Genomic DNA, 15,683 nt, shown 5'->3' with positions numbered 1-15,683 from the left:
AATGGTTAATTTCAAGATTAATCAAGATTTTCGAGAGATTTGACAAGAACTAATAAAGATTGATTAATCGAATGTAGGGTTAGTGTCGGATAGAAAAATTATAAAAGTTTGGGATCTAAACTCTAAAATGAGGGTATTTACTGTTTCTTGGCAAGGATTGGATTGGGATTGTCGTCAATTACGAAATTGGTGAAAGAATAATTAAATTGGAATGATTTAATTCATTGAAGCAATTATTTTCAGCAGCAAATAGAATGTAAATTTTGATGTAAAATAGAGGAAAGGAAAGAAAAGAGGGAACAAATAGGGAGAAGAAAGAAAATCCTATTTGGAATTGAAGAGAAATCAAAATCCTAATTCTACTAGGGAAAATTAGGTTAAATATCTAGGGTTTGGGAACCCTTGGGCGGCAGGAGCAATTTTTCCAAAGTTTTGAGTTGAAATTTTAAGAGAAAATTGGGTTAAATGGGAGAGTTGTGACTTGAACCTAGGATCTCTAAATAGTACACTAACAACTTAACCATCAAGCCTATGTCATTTCTCGATTATTTATTTGAATTAACCCCTATATTTTTGGGCGTGACATGTGTTTCATGCTGATATGCAAATATCAGTTTTTAACAGTAAAAATCAATAGAATTAAAAAAAAGACATTTTAACTCGTTAATCTTACGGGCAGAGAGTAATTTACTCATTTTTTAAGTAAATGGAACAAAATTCAATCCTACTCCTATTACAAAGGCTTTCACGATACTTTTATCGCGAAACTCACTTTTATTTTATAAAATTTTAAATTAAGACATTGTAGTTAGCAAAATGAATGTTCTGTGTAGTTTAATTGTGCAGTGTCCTAAAGTAAGCAGACCAAAGAGAATATCCTAAATAATAATAATAATAATAATAATAAACAAAATGAAAAGTGATAGCCAAAAAGAAAATAAAGCCTGTTATGTCCAGTCAGGGGTATAATTATAATAATAATAATAATTTTTAAAAAAAGTGCAAAAAGAATACCCATGATTTTAGTAACCTGAAAACAGATCTTATGAACAGATAAGAGAATCCATGGTCCAGTATTTATAAAATAAATTGAGATAAGATAAAATAATAGTATATTTACACTTTAATCCCTCTTGGTTTATATATTTTTATTTTTATAATAAATATTATATTTGGCTAAGTTTTAGTATATTAATTTATCAAACAAAATTTTAATATTTTAATAACCCATGTTATATAATTTTGAAAAATACATAAAATATTCGAATTTATATTATCTTTAAATAATATTTTATTTATTTTATCGTTTAATTATATAAATTTCAAAGTTAAAAAGCTAATTTCCCTTTTGCCATTGGGTCTTGCCTTTTGGTAGCACTACCAAAATCATAGTGGGGATAAAATATAAAAATTTTATATAACAAATATATTTCTAAAAAATCTAGTAATTAATTAATTGGGTAAACTGTACAGATGGTCATCCAACTATGTTCGCGTTCCTATTTTGATCACTAGACTTTAAAAATTTTCAATTTAGGTATCAAGGTTTGAATTCGTTCCTGTTTTGGTCATGTGTTGTTAAATTGATAATGGAAAATCTTTTTCTAACTAGTATAATAACACATTTAGTCCTCAATATTTACATATTATATCAAGTTGATCCCAAATCTAAATAATTCAATAAATTTAACCCTTCACATTTAGAAATTATATCAATTTGATTCTCAAACTTTCATATCAAAGCTTTCGACTTTTAAAATAGAGGTATTCCGCGACTATAAATTTGTAACCCCCCCCCCAAAAAAATACTTTATCTTGTGGGGTGTACCTCACATTTATTGGATACATTGAGGGCACTTAAAGAAGAGAATCAACGAGAAACCAAAGGGGAGCAGAAAGCCATGCGACGCCTTTGGCAACCAAGCAAGGTTGTGATGTCGTGATGAACAAGTAGGCAACGTCATGAAAAGATGATGATTTCTGCTCAAATACAACTATGGTTTTTGACTCCCAACATAACTTCTTCTCCCAGTTAAACCCTATTTCCTACAGGGTTATTTCAATCATATTGGACCCATATCCCAAGCCTATTTAAAGGGTCATTGGAACCCTATTTATATTAATTAGATTTAGAGAATCAGATTTGCATTATATATCTCTTGTGTGAGATTTGTTAAAGAGTTTTTTGGGAGAGTTTTTGAGAGAGATTTTGTATTTGGAATATTTAGGTTTCTTTTAGGATTTGCTCTTTGTGTTCAGGTTGAATACTCTCCATCATTGTACTCTTTGTTTGTTTTTTAGTGAAAAGTCAAAGCCTCATTTGCTTGTGGTTTTTCCTAGGTGATGCCTTTTCACATAAAATATATGTCTTCATTCTTCTTCAATTTTATTATCTCATGGTTTATATGGGTTGATCACCAATATCTCTCAACTACGAGCTGTTTTTCGAGCCAATTCCTGATTCTAATGAGTGTTTCTTGAAACTTTATTTCTTTTTCTTTTTTCATTAGTTTTATTCTAAATGTAATATTTTATAACCCTTCGATTGATAAAATATTGGCTAAAGAAAATGCTTTAGATTTACTTGTTGTTGTTAATAGTACGATATTTCCTTCAAAGTACATTAAATAATCTTCAACGTTGGTCATTGAAATTGAAAATTAAATCCGGTTAAAAATATGGCTTTGAAAAATCCAATTGCACAATAAATAATTATATAAAAATTATTATTTAAATATTGTGTGTTCTAGTTTTTTTAATTATTTTAAAATTTTAAACCCATAATAAGCAATATGCATCAAGTAATAATTTGATTTAGTGTCAAAACATTTACCAAATATTTAAAAACTAAAAGTATGCTAGTGTCGAGTGAAAATTTATTTTTACAAATACTAAATTATTTATATAATTTTATTATGCATTATATTTTTAATTTGTATTTTCTATTATTTTTAATGGTGTTTAGTTAATTTCTAATATCAACTTCTTAAGAATATAAACAAAAGTGCTATGTACGAATTGGATAATTTCAACCATAAATAAAATAATTAGTAGATATGGAATGCTTCATTTTAAAAGTGAAAACTTTGGTTAGAAAGTTTGAGGATCACATCTATAGAATTTGTAAACATGAAAGGTTAAATTTATTGAATTATTTAGAATTAGGATCAAATTGATAGAATAATTAAGTATTGAGGACTAAATTTGTTATTATACTTGTAAGAAAAAGGCTTTCCATTATCAACTTAACAACAAGTGACCAAAACATTAACACCTAAATTGAAAACTTTTGAAAGTTAGAAGACCAAAAGAGAATCCTAAGCATAGTTGGGTGACCATTTATAAATTTACCCTAATTAATTTTGAGTTTAATCCTTATATATTTAGTTATAGGCATTGTACCAAAAAAGCAGATATGATAAGAACGTATAATGAGATTATTGTTCAAAAAAAGTTAATCGATTTTTGAACGACTTCTATCCTTTCAACTCTTAACTTGTTGTATGTTAAATTAAACAAAGAAATGGGTTTTCCCCCGTATATGAGATATAAAAATATATTTGCAAAGTGAATCGGTTGTTCAATTATTTTGCAAAGTAGTCCACATTGAAGAGGAAAATTGCAAAGTGAGCACCCTCAAGATCCAACTTCAATGAAAAGAGCTGGAGTAAGCATCAAGGACTTGAAAGCCATATCCTACAGAAATCGTCTTCCTCCTTGTGCAATGGAAATTTTAAATGCTCAAATCGGAAATGGATTAATATCATAGATGATCCTTGAAAGTTTATCAATTTTTTAATATAGTCTATCCACTTTACAATTTATCAAAATTTTGATATGCTCCCTCCACTTAAACATTATATTTTAAAATAGTATGTTATTTTCTAGATTAAATAATAATAAATTAAATTACCAATTATTATAAGAATTGAAACTTATATATTGCTTTAAAACTTACAAAGTACTACTAATTTTGGTATTTTTACTAATAATAAAAATTATAAATTTAAACTGGATGGACCATATTGAAAATTTGATATACATTCAAAGGTCATTTACGAGATTATTCCATCTAAAATTGTAACTATAATTTCTTTAACTAGTAAATTTTAAATTTCCATATTTCAAAAGTATTTGTATTTTATTTTTAAAATTCTTATAATAATTTGTAATTTAACTTTTTATTTTTTTATATTTAGAAAAATAACATACTATTTTGAAATATACATTTTAAATGGAGGGACCATCAAGATTTTGATATATTTTAAGTAAGTAGACTATACTGAAAATTTGATAAACTTTCTGGGACTATCTATGATATTACTTCATTTTAGATTTGAGCATTTCAATCTTTCTAATTCGTTGTTGCTCTAACTTTGTAATCATTATAATTTAGTCCTAATTTTACTTCGAGTTAATATTAGAACTTTCGTAAGCTCATATAAGACCTGGAAATGAATGTACAACACTTATATACTTAATTTGCTTATAAATGAATGTTTAATAACGTGAATTAGTTTATAAATTGTTTGAAGTTGCTCCGGCAACGAATGTGACGCTTTATAGTTTGGATCCGACGATCGGATCGGGCATGAAGTGTTACAATAACCCCTCTCCAACTTTTAAATTGGAGGATAAACGCACTTCAGCAGACTCGAACCCACATCCTCCTGCACTGATAGTAATACCGATGCTAACAGAGCTAAAACTCAATCAACATAATTAATAATATATTAATGAATTATTTTTTTAATGTCAATTTAGTAATACAATTAACAATAAATGGTATAATCATCGGTTCAAAAGTTTTTCCAAACTCGTGCTTCTATATATATTGTAAATTATTAAATTATGTCATACCCAAAAGTAAATTAATTATTACTAGAAACCCTTTCACATGCGAATGCGTGTGGAAACTGCAAATTTAGAACATAAATGTATGTTAAAAATGACATGCACTAGATAATGAAATTTATGCTTTGAAACTAATTAACAATAACACATTATATATGTACATTATTAAAATGAAAAAAATAGATTAAATTATTTATCATGGTGTAGTCATCAATCTCGAATCGGTGTCGAGTAGGTGCCCAGTTGACTCGTGATACCAACTCGGTCAAGAGTTTAAATAATAGTGTAGAAGTATATATATATACAACTGACGGAGGTAACAGAGTGTGCAAATAAAATTAAAATGTATAAAAATATTAAAATGAAATTTTAATTAAGTGGTAAATTAAAAGATATTATTGATGCAATTGGTTTGAGCTCAAATCTTATTATATGTATATTTTTATTGATTTTTTTAAAGTGAAAAGACTAAAATAACCTCGAAGAATATTACTTATTTTAATTACGGAAGAGCAATCCCGTAATTTTCTAACAGAGTTGGAGCCTGGTTGACTTGTGATACTAACTCGATCAAAAGTTTAAGTAATAGTATAAATAGATAATTGATGGAAGTAATAAAAGTGTATACTTAAAATTGAAAATATATAAAAATATTAAAATAAAACTTTAGCTAAGCGATTAATTAAAAATTTTGTTATACAATTGATTCGAGTTCAAATCTCACATTATATATATTTTATTGGTTCCTTAAAGGAAAAAAATAAAATAAAATATAATTGAATTATTATTATTATTATTATTATTATTATTTCAACTGTGATTAACTCCGGTGCGTGTACGTTGGACCAATTTAGATTTTTAGGTTAAATTACATTATTAATAGGTTAGACCAATCATATTGCTTCAGTAATCAACAGTCACTTAAAAAGTAAAAATATGAATCAGATTACATTTTACTTTTTATTAAAAATTGAGTAAATTAATCATTATACGTCGACAAAAAAGTAAATTGATCATTCTGTTATCATTTTCTACTATTAAAATTAGTTTTATACATCAATATGATGTACACATAACACGTCGTGTGTAACTATAATGTTATTCGTCACTAAATCAATTTTAATAGTAAAACGAATAAATTTTTAACAAAAAAGATTGATTTATTTTTATCTTATATACATAGATTACTTTATTATTATTTTTTATTTATCAAAATATCCATCGAAACAAGCCCAATAATTAATTCTTCGCTTTCTGTAAACCCATTAAAAAATAGATACTCACCACAAATTTTAAAATTACTCCGCCAACCAACTAACTTTAAGTTGGTTGAATCAATGAGTGCTTGTCTTTTATCCATAGTCCTTTTTTTTCTTCTTTAAGTTCCGTAGGAAGCAAATCAAATGAGTTCTTTTCCCATCTTTTATTGGTCGGTTTATTTTATTGCACCAAGTTAAATTTTGTTCATGTCCTATCCAAACGCATGCATTTTAGATATAAAAATATTTTTAATATTAAAATTTTAAATTTTATAATTTAGAATATAATTAAAATATTATAGAAGTATTATACAGTTATCAAATATGTTTAAAAAATTGAAAGTACGGAGAAATTTCGATGATAGTTTAGGAGGTTATGAAAACGGAGAGGCAGAACATCCATTATCGCAACCGAGTCTCATGAAATAGATGTCTTGATGAGCTAGAAGGTCTTATTCATTCCCTAGCATAGGAGTGATTGTCTTAGATTTGATCTGGTTCATCGTTTTAATTTGTGATCTGAAATTTCATACTAGCATGGAGAGGTCTCTAAAGGAAAGCATCTAGTTTCCTTTAATTTTTATTTTTCTTGATTAACCCGAAAACGTGTATTATCTTTGCTTTATAACTATTACTTTTCTCTTTCTTTACTAATAAGGGCGTGCCAATTTGCATTAAAAAAATAAAATTGACTATTTTTGTATTCCTCGAAAAATTAATTATAAAGTTAATAAATCTTACATTTAATATATATTACAAATTGAGATCTCAATAAAAAGACTTAAACCATTACTCTCTTCAACGGTTCACATAAAAATAATGTTTATAATAAGAAAAGTGTAATATGTTCCGTTTGAAAATGCATAAATCGTCTATTGAATTATAGGTAGAATAGTAAAGGATTTATATTTATTTTTTTAATATTAATTTCATTATAGGTTCTTATAATATCTGTTCTGTTTGATGCAGCGTTTAGAACTACCCATAGTCCCTCCCAAACCCTTAAATAGGAGGATAATGCGCTTCAGCACGCTCGAACCCACATCTTCCTGTACTGGCAATAATGTTAATGCAAATCGAGCTAAGACTTGTTATACACCAATGATCACCAGCCCGAAACCCAGATAAGATCTGGGTCGCCTACCCGTGACTCGGCCAGGCCCCACTAGATGGTTGTGTGCGAGACGTACAACGAGAGGACAGTCAGGAGAGCTCGCGGTTTTAGTTTGCATATACCCAAAGAGTTCGCATGTAGGGGGTTGCAAGATCTAGTAGGCGACTTAGAACAGTACACGTGTCCAGCATGCTTGAGGCCTGATCATAATGTCAGTCCTATGAATAGTGGAATCAAGTCTATGAATAATGGAGTTGAACCATGAATAGTGATAATATGTATAAATATATGAATGTTCCTTTTAACGAGACACAAAAGAAAATACTCAACAAGACTCAATTGACTTATATTTAAAATTTCAATTAACATCCATATCGAGTTCAATCATTAGATAACCTAACTTTTATAAAAATAAATAAATTTCTTATCCATAATTATTTGAGACGTTTTGTTGAGTTAATGTCATGGGCCAACTAGTCATCAACCCAATTATATAATTACTAAAATACCCTCTGAAATTACAAATTAAGTTATATTTTATGATGATAAAATATTATCATAATAAGATTTTATTCTAAAACACCATGCATGATAAACAATTAACTTTACCATTAAAATCAAAAGATCAATTTATTTTATGCGAATTTTTAATAAATATATTTATTACACCTGTTATGATTACCGACCCACAACCTAAATGGATCCAGGTCGGACTCTACGCGGTTCGCATATCAAGTTTGCATATTGAGCTCGCATGATATTGAGTGTTCGCAGGAGGGACATTTACATCCTACTGCGAAATCACATGTGAGATCACACATGAGACCATACAAATACGTGTTAAATTTAGAGTAAGATACGTGTTGATATGTATGAAACCTACTTAAATATCACATCAATAAAGAGTAATTATATCATATAAATGCACAACCCCACCCTCCTAAAAGACACACACAAATACTCAACAACACCATAAATTTAATAATTATAAATACGTTACACATGTAAACTTAAATGTAATACATAGAAAAATTAAAGAAAAAGGGGGTCAAAATGGTCAATTCCTACCTCTTAATAAAATATTAATTTTTAACCCCGGAGAAATTAAAATAAATAAAAAAGGGTTAGACTTTGGAGGGGGAAAATGAATTAAATTAAAAAATAAGGGGCAGAAAATCTAACAATCTGACACCAAAATCTTTAGTGCAGTAAGAAACAGCAGAGTTTTAAGATTTTTTTTTTTTGAAAAAAAACAAGGGGTCTCCCACTCCCACGCCAACAAGGCGAACGCCAAGTCGCCAACGCAACGCACAAAGGGCTTTAAAAAACAACACGCCTTCCCGACATCTTCACGCTCTTCCTCCGTTTTGGACATCTTATATATGGGAAACAATTGCGCATGCTTTCTTGCACGCTTTGGCTCTCCCTTCCGTAACTAAAAGGTTTAATATAATATTTGGTACTTAAATTTGATAATGTTTTTAATTTAGTACCTATATTTGTCACTTTTTCTTAAATTAGTGCTTCTACTTTTTGGAGGCTCAATTTAGTATCTAAACTTGACTCTTTTTATTAATTTGGTATTTGTCAAACATTTTAAATTTTACTTCAATATGCTAACAATATTATTTTTTATGAGGTAGAAAAATAATCAATGTATGATCGACATGTGATAGATGATATAATATCTTTTTGTATTTTATATGTTCAATTACTTTTTCTTTTATTTATATATTTATTTATTTTATTATTTGAAAATAATGATTTTTTTAAAGTTTGAGGTTTTAAAAATATGTTTTTCTTAATATTAATTCATTAAGCATAGCTCAATACTTATTTTTTAAACATGAATTTCCTCTAATACTAACAATATTTTTGTAGCATAACAAAAAAAAAAACATCGTTAGTGTTTTGCATAATTTGTATAACATTTAATAAATTTAGATATCAAATTGAACCTAAAAAAAAGGCTTAGGTACCAAATTGGGAAAAAAATGCCAAGTTCATGTAATAATTTTTGCCAAAAAGGTTTAGGTTCCAAATTAGGAAAAAGTGTCAAGTTCAAGTACCAAAATAGAAACAAATGTCAAGTTTAGGTACCAAATGTTATATTAAACCTAACTAAAACAAGATAAATAGGGACTTCCATTCTTTTTATTGGATTTTCTCATCTAGTTTCTTTTATGAGATTTGTATTATTGGAAGAATTGTCAAGTTCAGCTCTAATATGAGAACAATTATTAAGTTTAGGATTAATTTGAATAAAGAAAATCAAGCCCTAATGTGAGAATAATTGTTTAATTCAGGCCTCAATGTGAAAATAATTGCCAAGTTTCAATGTCTAACTTGACCAAAAAATAGTCCAAACCTCAATATGGGAACAATTGTCTAGTCCAGACCTAACTTGGATTAAAAAAAAATTCAAGCCTCAATGTGGGGATAATCGTCAAGTTTAAGCCCCAAATAGTGATTTAACCCCCCTTTTTATCATATAGTTTTTATGAGATTTGTAGGATTGTCCATAATAGGTTTGGAAATGTGTCTAAGTATCGATTTGTGTGAGGTACAAAACCAGTTAAACCGTGAACTGATACAAACTAATTGAATCAGACTAAAAATTCATTGAATCGGTTGAACCATTCTTTTATTTTAAAATTTTTGATAATTTTTTTGCTTTGAATTGTCCAGATGAATTGAACGAGTCACCATTTTAAAAACATTGGATTTGTTTTATAAAAATTTATTAGATACATGGCAATATTTTTAATGATATTTCTTATGACTATTTTATGACTTTTCATAATTGAGTAACTAAAAAAGAAATTTACTAATGGTTGAGTGACTAGCAATGTAGTTACCCTGTATTCATTGACTTAAGGGTAAATTGCACCCTATATCACTATACTATTAGTAAGTTTACGTTTTGGTCACTCAATTTGAAAAAGTCACGGAATGGTTACTGAACTATTTGAAAGTTTTCATTTAAGTTATTGGACTGTTAAAATTATTGTTGTATGGCATTCTCTATTCAACTGCCTACACCGATCGAAAGCTCTCATTCCTTTTTTTTTTAATAGTTTATTTTTTTCATAAAATAGCTTTAAATGTTACGAATTTACGAATTAAAATCCAAACATATTTCTTCTCCGATTTTCGACATCCACTGTCAAATCGACTTAGATCTAGGTATATTATTCTATTCGTCAATGTGTACTGATCTACAGTACCGATTGTGGAATCGTCTTCTGAAGCTCGCTAGTTGGACTTAAAAAAACCTTAACAACTCAATGACTTAAATGAAAACTTTGGAACAGTTCAATGACAGTTTTGTAACTTTTTTAAGTTGAGCTATCAAAACGTAAACTTACTCATAGTTTTATGACCATGGGTGTAGTTTACCCTCAACTAAACACATGCAACTAAAGAATAAAATAAGAAATGCTATCTCAAGGGAAAACACAAATTCGAATCTGTAATCACATATCCCAAAAATATTAATATACGATCAGATATAAGATTTTGACATTTTAAAATAATTTATGTTATTTTTATTCTATTGTTTTAATAATTACAGTAAAAATAAAATACCATCTTTAATTTGAATTATTGAATTAATTAACAATTAATAATTTTATATTTGCATGTAAACATATTTACATATTTCATTAAGAAATTAAATCTACTAGATATAATATGAGTGAAGATAAAAAAAATGGTGACAAAATATTTTTTTTAAAAAGGTAAACTATCAAAATAGTTATTTTTGTTTGTTCCAGGTTACATTTTAGTCACTTATGTTTGAAATGTTATGTTTTAGTCACTTTTTAGTCACCAAGCCATTAATTGTCGTTAATGGTGTAACGGTAAATTGACGTGGCACGTTAAATCATCACTTCAAACGAAAATTTTAAGTCAAATTCTACAATTGGTCCGTATATTTTTTCATTTTGAGCAATTATTTTATTTTATTTTAAATTTCCTTCCTTTCTTTTTTTTTCCCCGTTATTTTCTACTTCTCCATCTGTTTTCCTCCTTTCTTCATTTCTTTTAACATAGTTTCTTTATGTTTTCTATTTGTTAAAACTAGCCCCTGTACTTTTATTTTTTTGAACAATTTAAGAATGTTACAACGCGAAAATGTAAATGACTAAAACGTATTTTTAAGGATGTTATTTTTTTCTAAAGAAGTTGTAGATGAAAAGGAAAGTTACATCGGGTGATACATAATTTGTTTTCATCTTTTAAAATTAATTTTAAGTAAATTATAGAGGGTGAATATTTCGTACATTGATAACATTTTTTATTCTAAAATAACATTAAAAATTGACATGTGTCTATTAAAACTATTAATATTTTTAATTCTAATACATATTTTTAAAATTTTATTTTATTAAAACTATTAATATTTTTTTTACAAATACAATGATATCCATATTATATATTATTATAAACAATTTTTATCGAAATAAAATAATCACAAATGCTACTAAAAAGCTTGCGGTTTAATAGTACTTGTAAAAAGTATTTTGAAAATTTAAAACGTTTATTTTAGTTATGATTTTGTAAAATAAAATGTATGTAGGACTTTTTTTTACAAGGATAAGAAAGTAATTTCCACTAAAATTATATTTTGCAAAATTTTTAATTTTTTTATTCAAGTTAAAATCTCAATTTAAAAACATAATTTGATTTAAAAAGCTTTTTATTTACTATTACTTTTGATTTAAAATCAAGATATAAATTGAAAAACAATTTTCAACTTCAATAACAACCGAAGCGGAAGCGTCGAAGAAATATGAGCACGAAGAATTTTTTTTTTTTATCGTAATTAAGGCATTCACCATATTGATCCTTTCGTTACGAGTGCTTTCCGAAGAATTAAATTTTTGACCACAAAAATTTATTTTATTCCCATAAATAAAAATCAAACTCTTATCGCACGATTAAATAATACGTTAAGGGAGCGAGAAATTAGGAAGGTGAGAGTGAAAGAGGTTAGTTTGCTTTCCAATAGTTGGGCGCATGGGCCAGTGAGCGAGAGAAAAAGTCAACCTGTCAATATTATTTACATCAAGTGTCAAAAGGTACCACTATCACCGGTCCACATATATGGGCAGCCATTGAAATAATTAAGAAATAACTTTACACGCATTTAAACTCGTATCCTTTTTTTTATTGTAATAATAAATGTTTTAAAAAATTTGTCAGTTTAGTTGATTCATTCGGTGTTACTTGGATTTGAAGATACTTGCATACATAAATTTTGATTTAATTATGCTCTCAGTCCTTTTACTCTTTGAATTTTAGAAATTTAATCTTTCTATTTATCTTATATAAAAAAATCAAATTGATAATACTACTAGGGTTTGTTTGACGCGCTAACAGCTAGTGAACCATGTTAAGACACATCATCAATAAATAAGTCTAAAATTTACTAAAAATAAATATAATTAGTAGATTTTAACACGTGACATAAAAATAAATCAGTCAAATTATCCATGTTAGCAATTTTAAATTATTAAAATGTTGCATATTCAAATCAATGGAACTTTACTAAGAATATTATCAATTGGTCATTAATTTTAAATTAAATAAGTAGATGAATTAAATTCCTAAAATTAAAAGTGAAGAGACTAATATAAAAGTTTTAAATTTTAAAACTCTAAAAAGTACAGGGATTGGGGACATAATTAATCCATAAAATCTTGGAACTTAATCATATGATGAGATAATAGTAGGTGCTAATAGAAACAACTTAAATTTAAAATATATATATCTGATTAAAATTATTATAAATACAAGGTATACAACAAAATAGCAAAGGGCTCAATGTTTCTAAATCAAAATATAGGGACTAAATTTTAAATTTAGAAAGAGTATAGAGACTTTTGGCATATTTAAACTTTTTTTTTTAACACTAATCTCATTATAGGTTTTTTTTTTATATAATGCCTAGAATTACTCATAGCCCTTCCCTAACATTTAAATAGGAGGATAATGCGATTCAGCGCACTTAAATCCACGTCTTTCTGCACTGACAACAATGTCAATGCCAATCGAGCTAAGACTCGATCAGTTTTATTTTATTTTGTTTTTTATTAATATTTTCCCTTTATTTAATCCCATTAAACTCTAAAGCAGAAATGTTTATGGGCCATCATAACTGCAGTTAGCAGCAATTTGTGGGCCAATCTGTTAATTGTTAACGGATTCGACTTTAACATAATATTTATGGGTCTTTGCCAACTTTACAAACATCAAAACCCATTTACTTATTAATTGTTAAAATATTTAATTTTGGGTTCAACTGTCCGATTCAATCAATTTTTTGTTAGGTTCAGCCGACCCATACTGATTCTCAAGTTAATCGGTTCAATACCCTTCGTCGGACTAGTATCCCAATTGATTCTAGATCCGTTTCAAACAGCCCTCGATAATATAATGAATCGTATTAAAGAATATCATTAATAAATAAGCTTAAAAACCATTAAAAATAAATATATTTGTCATTCGTTTTAACAAAGGGTAAACTACATCCAAGCTAACGAAACTATTGGTAAGTTTGTGATTTGGTTACTCAAATTAAAAAAAAAAGAGATACAAAATAGTTATTAAACTATTTGAAAATCTTCATTTACGTCACTGGGCTGTTAAACTTGTCGTTGTATGGCCTTTTTTGTTAACGTTGTTTGCATCAATCGAAAACTCTAATTTCCCACATCTTTTATGGTCCTTTTGTTTTTTATATCAAATATTACATAATAAAACGAAAGCTAGGTAGTCGTAATTTAAACAACTTAATGACTAAATTTTTTAAGTTAAATAACTAAAACGTAAATTTATTAAAGTTTAGTATCCTTGAGTATACTTTACCCATAATTTTATATAAAATATTGCAGTTCACGTGTCTGCCCCGTTAGCAATTAAAATATTAAAAATATATTTTAAAACTTTTTTATTCATTTTAATAATTTTTAATTTGTAAAAAACTTTGATTTTTTTATTTTTTAAATTTTAAAAAAATTGATGACGCGGCATCCGCATGGCAATCTACGTGTATGCATTAGTAAAGTTAACAAATGATAATTTTTTCATCCATTTTGGGGTAATTTAACAAACAATACAAGTTTAAAGGTGAATAAGGACGAAAAATTAAATGAAGAACTAAAGTGACTTTTTTTATAAAGTTGAAGAGCTAAATAAGTGTTTTTTACTATTATGTAAATTGTTTGTATTAATAGGACAAAAAGTCATTACTCAAGACTCTCGAGATATAGTGATTCGAATTTGTTGTAGAAAATAAAATGTTCTTGAATGAAGTCTAGATTTTAGACATTATATTTTTAAATTAAAATTTTATTTAAAATTTTAATTTAATCATTAACATCGTTAATATTTTAAAGAAGCGCACCAACAAAATGGACCAACATATTTTGACCAGAATAATAACCTTTTCCCCTCCCCAATTTTACAAATATTCATGGAGATATTACAAATTATTTTAGGGTAAATTATATTGATTAAATTATTGATAAGTTTAATGAAAGAATAAGGTAAAACAATAAAAAAAACTTTCTTATATTTCTCAACTTACTGAGTACAAACGAGAGATGAATAACTGCTCTCTAACAGACTGAGCAACTGCATTTTACACCAGGATACCAACTAACTAACAGTTCCTAAATGACTCTCTAATATGCATCCATCTTCTCCACAGGCAAAACCCGCAGAAAATTTCGAAACCGAGTAAAATTCAAAACTGACAGTGGCTTAGCGAGAACATTAGTAACTTGATCACACGCGGGAACCTCTCCAACCATAACCGAGCCATCAGCAACCTTTTCACGAACGAAGAATAAATCTAATTCAACGTGCTTGAATTTCGAATGTAACACAGGATTAATTAGTAGCAACCGCAGCAACACCAGAACTATCACACCAAATGTCTTAAATTTAAAAAAGTTATAAAATAATTATTGAGTTATTCGGAAGTTTTTATTTAAATCATTGAACTATTCGAAAGTTTTTATTTAAATTACTAGTATGTTAATTTCTTTTAATTTTCGGGTAGTGAGCTCCAAACGTCAATTTGACGACCGTTACAATGGATAATACCCATCGATGAGTAGAAGAATATACCGTAGATCTAGGGGTGTGCAAAAAAATTTTAAACCCCTAAAAAACGAAGTGAACTGAACCTAAAAACCCGAATTATTTAAATTTAATTGATTTTCATGTTCAATTTAATTAGTTTATTCGGTTGGTTTTCAGTTTTGATATTTTAAACCGAATAAACCAATTAAGCCCATAACCCATTTACCTACCCAAACTCAAATACCTATTAAAACTTAATGCTCTTAAAAACCCAAACCCATTAAAGTTTCTCAATATCCATTAATATTTAAAATCCACAATGATAATTTAAATTTTTTTATGATATTTATTTTAATTTTTAT

The 15,683-nt window shown here is 27.5% G+C and overlaps 1 protein-coding gene across 1 annotated transcript in view; it reads left to right on the top strand.

The window, feature by feature from the left end:
• The first annotated feature begins 11,281 nt into the window (after positions 1-11,281).
• The window catches only part of LOC105772543 (MADS-box protein SVP), a 94,199-nt gene continuing 89,797 nt past the window's right edge, over positions 11,282-15,683 (top strand). The window contains exon 1 of the mRNA XM_052632660.1: positions 11,282-11,292. The gene's annotated coding sequence lies outside the window, so the exon portion shown is untranslated. The remainder of the gene's footprint in view (positions 11,293-15,683) is intronic.

This window comes from Gossypium raimondii, chromosome 6 (genome assembly GCF_025698545.1).
Source record: "Gossypium raimondii isolate GPD5lz chromosome 6, ASM2569854v1, whole genome shotgun sequence".
Taxonomy (NCBI): Eukaryota; Viridiplantae; Streptophyta; class Magnoliopsida; order Malvales; family Malvaceae; genus Gossypium; species Gossypium raimondii.
This window is presented reverse-complemented; position numbering and strand designations above follow the sequence as displayed.